At 37.8% G+C, this 11,011-nt stretch overlaps 1 protein-coding gene across 1 annotated transcript in view; it reads right to left on the bottom strand.

Moving 5' to 3' along the window:
- Positions 1-4,753, bottom strand: part of LOC107713007 (uncharacterized) — a 15,466-nt gene extending 10,713 nt beyond the window's left edge. Inside the window, exon 1 of the mRNA XM_016518428.1 lies at positions 4,694-4,753. The gene's annotated coding sequence lies outside the window, so the exon portion shown is untranslated. The remainder of the gene's footprint in view (positions 1-4,693) is intronic.
- Positions 4,754-11,011: the final 6,258 nt, after the last annotated feature.

Genomic DNA, 11,011 nt, shown 5'->3' with positions numbered 1-11,011 from the left:
GACTCCACCTCGGCTCCACCATGGCTCCTAGCTCCCTCCTCTCCACCGTGGTCTGTCAGTCCACAAGCTCTACCGGGCTCCCTCGTCCCTCCGGCTCTGTCATGGTCGGTCGTCGACCTGCCCTTGCCTCGGGACTACACTCCTGTGGCTTCGCCTCATCCCTCCAGCTCCGTTGGGCTCCTCCCTCCCTTCAGCTCCACCTCCACCTTAGTCCTCTGTCGCTCTGACTCCACCACATCCTTCCGGATCCCCGCCTGCGCCTCGGTCGCCTGAGCCATCTGCTCCACCTTGGCCCTCCGGATCCTCCCCATCGCCCTGGCTCATCGGAATTCCTTCTCCGCCCTGGGCTCCTCTCCCACCTGCTCTGCCGCCGTCGGTCGGCCCCTTGAGTCATCAGCCCTTCCTCCACCATGGCACCTCTCTCCGTCGGCTCCACCGTGGGCCGCCTTTATGGCTGCAGTCTGAGTCCCGTCCTAGCTCCTCCTGATCCAGCTCCCTCCTGTATTCTGCCTGGCTCCTTCCTCTGTCTGCTCTTCCCTGGTTATCTCTGCCACCTGCACCTCCCTGGACTCTATTTGTTGTCGTCCTCCTCCCGGTCATCCGGCCACCGCCAGGACCTCCTCTTGCCTATCTGTGCCAGCCCATTACCATCCCACATCAACTCCTTTGTCCTCCTCTTAAGTCCCCCTCCGTCCCACCCTTTGTTTCTGCGGCACGAGGTCGCACCTTACGAGAGGGGGGCAATATGTCACACTTATGGACTTTGTTGTTGTTTTCACTCCTCATGTTCCCATGACCTAGTTTCAGTTTCCCCTTGATTATGTTAGTCAGTTCACCTGTGTCTAGTTAATTTAGTCATTAGTCCCTCATTAGTCTGTTTACTTTAGTTCCAGTCTGTTCAGTTTGTCTTGGTCTGATCTTATCGATTGCTATGTGTGTTACGCTTGAAACTTGAACTGATTTTGGGTACTTTCATAATACAGCAAATTTATAATTCAGTCAGAAATGAAGTTATTTCAAACACTCGACTGATGCTGTGGAGTAAAAACATGTTATTAAATGTTTTCTTTTGTTGTAAAACAGGTTAATAAAAGCTTCTGATTAAGTTTGGGAGGATGTTTGGAGTGTGTTGCTTTTTCAGATGCACGTTGAAAGCGACTTAAACTCACAGTACGTGCAGAGATTAAGCAGCGTTTACTACTGATGCTGTGCAAATATTTATTTAATTAAAAATCGCAGCCTTTGTGATTCAATAACCGCATTAAGCCAAATCGCGATTTCAGTTCGATTTCGACTAATCATGCAGTCCTAATATATATATATGGCGATAATACCGCATATTGCACTATTAAACCACTCTAAATTTCCACAAGGGAAACAGCGAAAGCCCTACTTGAAATGTTCCCAAATGTAAATTATAAGCGACACAAACACACAGCACTGAACAAATAAACAGTTTACTCTGGAACATACAGCGCGTCAGTCAATATATTTTATATAATTACATCACAACCAGTGCGATTTGATGATCGCACTCATATATTTCAAGTTGCATCACATTCTCCCAACCATGTATTGTCAAAATTTATTAAAAAATAAATAAGTTACTGAGCAAATGGTGAGTAACACCATTTCAGTGGTGATTTCCCCCCCTGGCATTTAGTGCTTTGAACTCTGGTTAACATGCTAAGGTTGTCCTGCAGATGACGCCACAAGCTTGTGCCTAAGCAATCTATGCATGAATCAAAATGATCAGAAAACGTAAAATTTGAAAAGAAACGTAGTTTCTTTAGTAATTGTTCAAGGCATTTATGTGATTTTAATCATACAATATCCAACTCACGCAATTCATGTGAGTAATAGTTTTCAGGTAAAAAAAATATGGAAACCATATAAATACAGAAAAATCATATTCCTGAATCTATTTAAAAAACCATAAACAAAATATTATTTGAAAAGTTTTTACTGTAGGCCTACTTACTGTAGAGTTTTTAATTTAGTATTTACTTTGCATATGCAAATTAAGATATTGAATGCAATCAGAAAATGTTAAAAAATACTGGTTAAAAACATTTTGTCATGTGTTCTCATGTTTATTTTGTTTTATTTTTGTAAAGTCATAATTTTGTTAGAATACTATTTTGATTTGTTTGCTATTTTCAATGGTTACTAATAACCATTTTTTTATAATGTGATTCTTTAGGTGAATTGTATTAAAACCAATTTGGGTCAGTAAACATCTTGATTATAATAAGTGAATTTGGAGCCCACACAAAATAAATAAATACACAAATTAATTAATAAAAAAAATTATAGGGGTGGCCAGGGAGGGGCCAGCAACCAGTCTGGGGTGGCACAGAAATAAATAAAAAAACCTAATACAGATATCCTTTCAACTGATAATTGGAGCCCCATTACGCATTAATAGAATTAATAGTTCTGTTGTTATTAATTTTAATACCTCTAATAGATTTGATATACTTTGTGGTGTTATTCAGGGCTGTCCAATTTCTTCCTCTTTATTTTTATTAGTTACGGAGCTATTATTCATGAGTACTGTTCAAAATTATTTTTGGAATTTTTGGAGAAGGAAATTAAGATTTCACAATTGGCGGATGACATCACATTGTTTCTAAAGGATGATTTGCAAGTGTCAAAGGCTTTGGAATTAATTTACCGTTTTTCTTGTGCTTCTGGTCTAAAATTGAATATCTCAAAATGTGAGAAAATGCCTGTTCATGATATAAATTACAACTCAATAGAAAATATTCCAATTAAATTCACAGTTGAATATTTTGCCATTTATATTTCAAAAAACCTTCTGTAAAGATAGCACTTGAATTTTTCATCCAAGATGGTCAAGTCTAAAAACATTCTTAATTCCTGGCTACAGCGGGACCTATCATTATATGGAAGAGAGTTCTCTTGTCTAAGGCCGAGGGTCTTTCTCATTTTGCATATCCATCTCTATCTTTATTTGTTGAGAACAAAGTTGCTAAAGAAATTAATATTTTCTTAAATTTCATTTGGAAAAATTAATCGTAAATTAAAAAAGGAAGTGCTCTCCAATAGTAGAGCAAATGAATGTATTGATTTTTAGATTTTCTGACACAATAAATATTTTTTTGAATTCATTGGCTTAAAAGATGTCTAACCCAAAGTCAATTTGGTATTTTATCCCCAACCATATTTTTGATAAAATTGGTAGCCTTTCCTTTATTTTGAAATGTAACTATCTACCCTTTAAGCTATAGCTTTGTCCAAATTTCATCAGCAGTGTCTCCTCGCTTGGAAGCTTTGTTATGTTCACAGTTTTTCACCCCATATAGAGTGTTTTATGGAATAACAGGGATATTACCATCAGAAATATATCATTATATTTCCCCAGATGGTTTCAAAATAATATTAATTGTATCCTTTGCTTAGTGGATGACTCAGGAAATATTCTAAATATATCTTATGAGCAATTCATGACATACCATAGTTTCCCGATTCCTCCAAAAGAGTTTAACAAGGTGGTAAAAGCAATTTCACCTGGATTAATTCACCTTGTTAAAAGTCACTCTATATTTAATAAAAGGAGAACATTTGCTTGCTTTGCTCTTGGGAGGCGTTGTTCTGTTAGATAAGAAATGTAACAATAGGCATGTGCGCCAAATATTTCCATTTAAAAGGAAAATTTCTTCAAGGGGAAAGTTCTAGTGGAGGTCCTTGGTTGATGATATAGACCAGAAAAGAGCCTGGGTTTTACCTGGGAAATATTGTATTTCCAATAAGACAACACACTTTCAAATTTTACATAAAATATATCCTATCAATTCTAATCTTCTTTTTGCAAACAAACAGAGAAGACAATAGCACATTTGTTTTTTGATCCAAGCAACGTTGGTCTGAACTAGGTTCTCATATATTTGATTTCGCCGATGTTGTACACTCCTATACTTTAAAAGATATTATTTTTATTATAATAATACTAAAAATAAACCCCTGGAACATATTACATATATTTTTTTATTTTAAATGGTAATTTTTTCATTCACAAAAAAAAATTCACAAATAGTTTCCCATCCTATCCAATAAAGAATCTACCTAAAGAAAGAACCTATCTAATAAAGAATTTTAAAAAACTATATTACAGAGAAGTATTTAAAGAAAATCCATGCATTTAGATGCTTTCTTTGTGTATGATTGTTTGAATCTCATTGTAATGTCTCTGTAATGCCATTCACAATCTGTTAAGAGGTTTTTAATTTGGTTCTTTATTTTTATTTTTTTTATAATCATTTTAATTTTTTACGGTTTAAGCGTTAATAAAAAATAAAAAAACAATAATAATAATAAAAAAGGAAATGTCCCTGAACACGGAAGAAAACAAATTTAGGAATCGGAATTAGAGGCTAAAGAAAACAGCATTTACGATCCGTTTCTTCGACGCGAACGTTGAGAAAATCTAACTATAGGCTACCGCGGGCAGATTTTTATTTCGCGGAAATTTGTATAATATATACATTGTGACAAACGTCAGCTGTTCATGAATTGTGCCTGACTCGTTGAGGAAACGCCTTGCAGGTAAACTCCTGATCGATTTTGTGCGTAATATTTAAAATGAAATGTATAATATAATCTCATATAATGTCGAGACACATACATCACAACATCATGGAAGTTATGAGAAAGACATTGCTGTACTTACCAATAATTCTAATGGAAACTGTTTTGTTCCACGGCGTTCTGAAATGGCGTCGTAGCCGATCTAAAGATGAACTCAAACTTTCAGTTTCGATTTCTTCTCTTTAGGGGTGGGCGGATCGATCCTGAGTGTTTATTTTGAAGCTGTTGGCCAAAGTTTAGCGGGTTGTACCAAAATGTATTCATTGTTAACGCAGGTGTTCATTTAGTTCACATTGAACTCTAAAAGGAGATTGTTGTAATTCATAAAATCATATAGGTCATACAGGTAGCACTTTGAAAGAAGTTTGTCAGTTGTGTCCCTGCAGCACAAAAGCAGTGTTAAGTCGCTGGGGTATATTTGTAGCAATAGCCAACAATACATTGTATGGGTCAAAATTATACATTTTTCTTTTATGCCAAAAATCATTAGGATATTAAGTAAAGATCATGTTCCATGAAGATATTTAGTAAATGTCCTACTGTAAATATATTAAAACTTAATTTTTGATTAGTAATATGCATTGCTAAGAACTTCATTTGAACAACTTTAAAGATGATTTTCTCAATATTTAGATTTTTTTGCACCCTCAGATTCCAGATTTTCAAATAATTGTATCTCAGCCAAATATTGTCCTATTCTAACAAACCATACATCAATGGAAAGCTTTTTTTTCAGACGATGTATAAATCTCAACATAATAAAAATTGACCCTTATGACTGTTTTTTTTTGTGGTCCAGGGTCACAATTGTTTAAAACTCATTTTTGGTAGGTGCTTTATCTGCATTAAAGATTCTTACCGTCGGTGTTAAAATAATTCATATTATTCAGGCTTACTATACTACAGACAAGGTTACATTAGCCTACAAAAAATGTGATTTATTGTCACACTATTTATGGTGTAGGCCAATTAGATTGCAAATGTGTATTCATTAGTTTATATGTTTGATATGGACATTTATATTCATATAAAACACAGATAGCTGTATTCAAGTAAGCCTGTCCTGCCATAACAATGGCAGGAATATAACCACCCTCAGATGGCTATACTAAGGAGATCAGTGTCAGTCCCACAGTAGGCTAGCGAAGCACTGTATGCATGTAGTGTGAGCGAAGATCACAAGACTGCTCGAGGAGATATCAGATTTCCATGTCCACTATTTTTGGTGTTAATGCTTTAAAAGTTTCTCATTACAAAAAAAAAAAAGAAGAATTTAATTACAAAGTCAGTATGTAACACTGGCACCATGCCCTGAGGTCAAGTTTGGAGTTCACTAAGTGCCTTAAGTAATTGCAGTGGTGATGCCCCCTTTTTTGTAAGGCAGTCTGCAAGTTGTTCTTTTGTATTATACCACAGCACTCGTTCAACCCTTTGTGTTTGAATAAGTTCTTTGATGCTGCTTATTTCCAGACGCAGTCTTTTTTCAGCAACTGATTTTGTGGACTTCAGTGCATCAACAAGTGAATGATTGTCAGTGACACAGATTATTGGTATAGCATGTTCAGTGTCACCAGTAGTCAGCTCAGAGAACAGTGTGGTCAGAAATATTGCGTTGTCAATTCCATCTGACATTGCCAATGTTTCACCAGCAAGAGTGCTTCGCACAATCCTCTTGACTCTTTTTGACTGCCAGGAAAGGGGAGAGAACTTCCCATTTTCTCCCATGAGAACAATCAGATGCCCACCTTGAGTTCCCCCATCAGAAAGATTTCCAAATGAGGCATCACTGTATACAACCATCTTGAGCGCACTGTCTTTGCCCAGGTATTGGAAGTACAGAACTACCTTTTTGGACTTCAGTTTACACACTATTCTGTTTGCTTCATGAATAGTCTGCACAGTTGCAGTTTTTTTGTTTGACGCTAAGCTGCTGGCATCAAACATTACATCAGGCCTGCTCTGCCTTGCAGCCCAGAGAATTTGGCCTACCTTGGACCTTAGTCGATCTTTTTCCTCCTCACAAAGAGGAGAGTCTTGTTCCACAGCTCGAGAAGGATCCAAATGTATGGGCTGCATATGGGTAATAATTTATTGGACACTGTTGGTGTTTCTTAATATAAACACTGAGGAATAAACTGGATGTGAGTTTGGCGCTCAGGCAACAAGTTAGCTGCTAGCTGCTAACACATTCAAATTAGGCGCCCTAACCTGATTGCTAATTATTCAGGGCTGAATGTTAAGAAGAACGTCATCGTTGCAATATTTAAAATAAAAAAATGAAGTTAATTTTATTAAAAGATTGCACAGAACGCTTAAGTGCGTTATTTGCTGCAATTTGTAATGTTTCTCTTACCTCCGCCATAGTTGTTCTAGGTTCTGTGAAGCCAGCGATAATGAGTAGAGCTACACTAGTCTGTGGTGAATACTACAAAATAGAAGTCATGTTACGACCCAAACACTGCGCAAAAGTGACAAGCACAACTGGAATATTTGAAGAGTTTATTTGCAAAAACAGATAATTCCGTTTTTTTATTTTATTTTTAAAAAATCATGCTTTTTTTATTATGTTATCATGTTTTTATTGTATTTTATTGTGTTAGCTGTATTTTTTAACTAATCAAAATTGCGATTAATTGGAATGCACAATGAAAAAACATGATTGTTAAAAATTGTTAAAAATATTTATGTTTTTGCAAATGAACTCTTTTATATCTATATATATGCACATAAACTCATTTTGATTAAGAAAAAAAATAACAACATGTATTTGTTTTATTTTTAACTCAACTTACTGTCAAACTGTAATGAAGTTATTATATTTACCTGAGACAGATGGAAAGCCGGTTCTTTGAACGGATGGGTTTCTTCATTCCTTGTTGCCACTTTCTCATGAAGTAGTTCTAAAAGTTCAAGGGTTAGCCTGAAGTAGCTCTTGAACCTGAGAGGGTCGTTGTTCTTGAATCAAATGAAGACAGTCTCCCTGCTCTTCTCGGTTAAGGAGTAGTTCATGTACACATTTTGTCCTCCTATTTCTTATGATCAAGAAGGCTCCCGCAGAAGCCTGTGACCTGGCCGCATGATCCAGGAAGTATGAAGCCGAAACCCGGCTTATCGTACCGTCTGGACATATATCGACGAGTGAAATAAACACTGCAAGTCGAGCACCCGGTTTCTGAATCCAGCAGAGGGGGTGCTCACCGAGGACCTACCCTAGAAAAAGGACAGAAACACACAGGTCCCGGGAAACACTGCAAAGGAAGCCAGCAGAATAGGGGGCCTCATCGAGGACTTATCCTAGAAAAGGGACAGAACACACAGGTCCCGGGAAACACTGCAAAGAAAGCTAGCAGAAGGATTATACACACAACCACCAGCGCATTAAATACACATATATATATATATTTAGAAATGGATCCTACTCACCCACCATGGTTCCCACGTCGGAGCCCTGTCCGGAGAAGCCTCTAGTCTGGACCATCAGTAAGGTGGTCACTATGAAGCCATAGAACCAACCAAAACATCATAGGTCCAGCATAGGAGACTGTAATGCAGGAAGTTCCCACCTAACCTTCGTCAGGTGGAGAGATGGTGGTTACCTTTCAGCAGGTCAGCCTGATATGCCTGGAGCACCGCCATCATGTGCAACGAAGCGACAGCCTGACCTGCTGCTGCATATGCCCTGCCATTCAAGCGAGATGTAATCTAAAGGGGCTTAGATGGCAAGGAGGGAGTTTTAAGAGAAGATGTCTCACCCATAGAGAGATAGCTGGCCAGCTACTCTTCTACCGGGGGCATCCTCTCATAGCTGTTTTCGCACATCGCCTCGATGTTGGCATAACTGGTATGCTGGAATCGATGGATGCTTGAGGAAAACGGCCTCACCATTCCTTCTCGATCTCTGTATGGAGATCAGGAAGGAACGGAATGGCTCACCTGAGCTGGAGGGTTATGGCCAGAAAGATAACACTCATCGAGACGACTTCGCGACGTCACTTCCTTAGTCCGCTTCCACGGCAAGTCAAGCCTCGCCGTGGCGCCATCCATAACTTCCAAGAGCTCATCATACGCAGGGCAGGAGGATTGGGAAGGCTCAGCCTCAGCTTCTTTGCCCTCCTCATATAGTCGCACCGGTAGTGACGTCATGGCTGTCGCCGGCCAACGTGTTGTTGGTGTTTTTTCAATGTATGCTTCAGACACGGGTCACGACGAGGCGTTCCCCATAGCGACCCCTAGAGGACGCAGTTCAAAGTTCCCATGAAAGGGAACTGCATTTTAACTTCACCTAATGTTTATGAAATGCTAATGGAATAGAATTGGCTGTATTACCTTAACAAGCATTACATTTGATCAGAATACTGTAACAATAACATATATATATATATATATATATATATATATATATTTATTTATTTTTTATTATTATTTTTTTTTTCCTGCTATAGGCTCGGAAAAGTGGAATAAATACAACTGTGATCGGAAAATGGCTTTTGTGTGTAGCAAGATGAAAAAGCCTCATGAAAAATGTTGAATGTCTTATTGTCTTGCATTAAAGGAATAGTAATGACAAATTTATTTTAGTGACACATATTTACAACAATGCTTACCCTCAGTCGATCCAAGACAAAGACGAGTTCTTCATCAGAACAGATTTGAAGAAATATAACTTTACATCATTTGCTTATCGATGGATCCTCTGCAGTGAATGGGTGCCATCAGAATGAGAGCTCAAACAGCTGATCATGAAAACATCACAATAATCCACACGACTCCAGTCCATCACTTAATGTCTTGTGAAGTGAAAGGCTGCAAGTTTGTAATCAAATGTTTTTCTTCATTTTTTGGTCAACTGCTCCCAACATATGTTGATTATGTATCTAGTCAGAAAGACTCATGAGCAGCAACCTTTTTATTTTGGGTATGACATTTGTGTCTCCATGCCGAAAATGGGGGGTGACACCAAAGGGGTTAAATGAGTCATTGCGATTGAACAGAATCATTTAAACGGTTTAATCGTTTTCGCTCAGAGACGCGAAACAATGCTGTGGTGTCTAAAACGTAAGTCTCTTCTTGTTTATTGAACTGTTGTATAAAATCAATATCACATTTGTAATCATGCTGACTTTTGGAGAAAAAGAATGGCACTCTTCGTGTGATATTAACTATATGAAATGATATAAATATATACATTTTCTGCCCTATATCTTGAATTATGTGATCAAATGCATTTTAATAGACTGATTCATGCCGTGAAAGAACGCGCTCTAAATGCGCACGTGCAGTAGTTTAACCTATATTAACTTACTAGACTTCATCAACTAATGTATGCATGCACTCTGTAGGTGTGTTTTGTTTGCTTTTCGCGATATACTCGATACTATCAAATCACACATCGTTAAAACAACAATTACGATATTATCGCAGACCATACATATCGCACACACCAATACTGTTTAGATTTTTATAATGCATTGTCTTCTTATCAATCCACCAGTTCACATTTAAAGCTCTGCGTGTTTGCAGGGTAAACACATGGGTCGATTTTTGCATTGGTCTGAACTCTGAACAAAACAACAGTTTTATTGAAAATGCTCATTCATTCTCTGCCAGCAGGTGGAGCGTTTGGTAGAAATATAACTGTTTCCCCGGTAACTGCAGAACACAAAGCAGCGCAGCACCGGACTTTGAACGTTCAGCGCTCGTGTTTATTTAATGAAATCATAGCCTTTTGAAGTTTAATCGTCACATTCAGCCATATCACAATTCTGGTCTTTCCGTCCCCAAACTTAAGACCTCTTGAAATCATAATTAAGAAATTTGCCACCTGAACACACAAAAAAAAACTCCTTAATTTGTCATTCGTGCCCAAAAATGGGCACCCATGGGAAATGAATGGGAAATACTAAAATTCAAAGCATTTTTTTAATTTGTCTAATAAAAGATCATACATAGTGTTCCTGTGGCTCAGTGGTAGAGCATTGCGTTAGCAGCGTAAAAGGTCGTGGGTTCGATTCCCAGGGAACACACATACTGGTAAAAAATGTATAGCCTGAATGCACCGTAAGTCACTTTGGATAAAAGCGTCTGCATAAATTAAATTAAATTATCATACATACACATAAATGAAGGGGTGAGCCTATACTACGTTCTCAATGTGGCAAACACACGCACAAATACATATACAAAGCATTGAACGAGCCTATAACACAGCAAGTTTTTTATTTTTTATTTTGTCGAATAAAAACAGTCACACACATACAAAACCAAAGAATTGAATGAGCCAATGACTGAGCTTTTTTTGTGCCACTCAGCCACTGTGCACACAAACACACACACACACACACGCTTCAAAGTCAGATCAAAGTCCTACTGCAAGATTTCTTGATGAAAATGTAAAAAAAAA

This window comes from Sinocyclocheilus rhinocerous, unplaced genomic scaffold, assembly GCF_001515625.1.
Source record: "Sinocyclocheilus rhinocerous isolate Xijiao unplaced genomic scaffold, SAMN03320098_v1.1 scaffold2013, whole genome shotgun sequence".
In the NCBI taxonomy this organism is placed as follows: Eukaryota; Metazoa; Chordata; class Actinopteri; order Cypriniformes; family Cyprinidae; genus Sinocyclocheilus; species Sinocyclocheilus rhinocerous.
The sequence above is the reverse complement of the archived record's forward strand: the minus strand, read 5'-3'. Positions and strand labels throughout refer to the sequence as shown.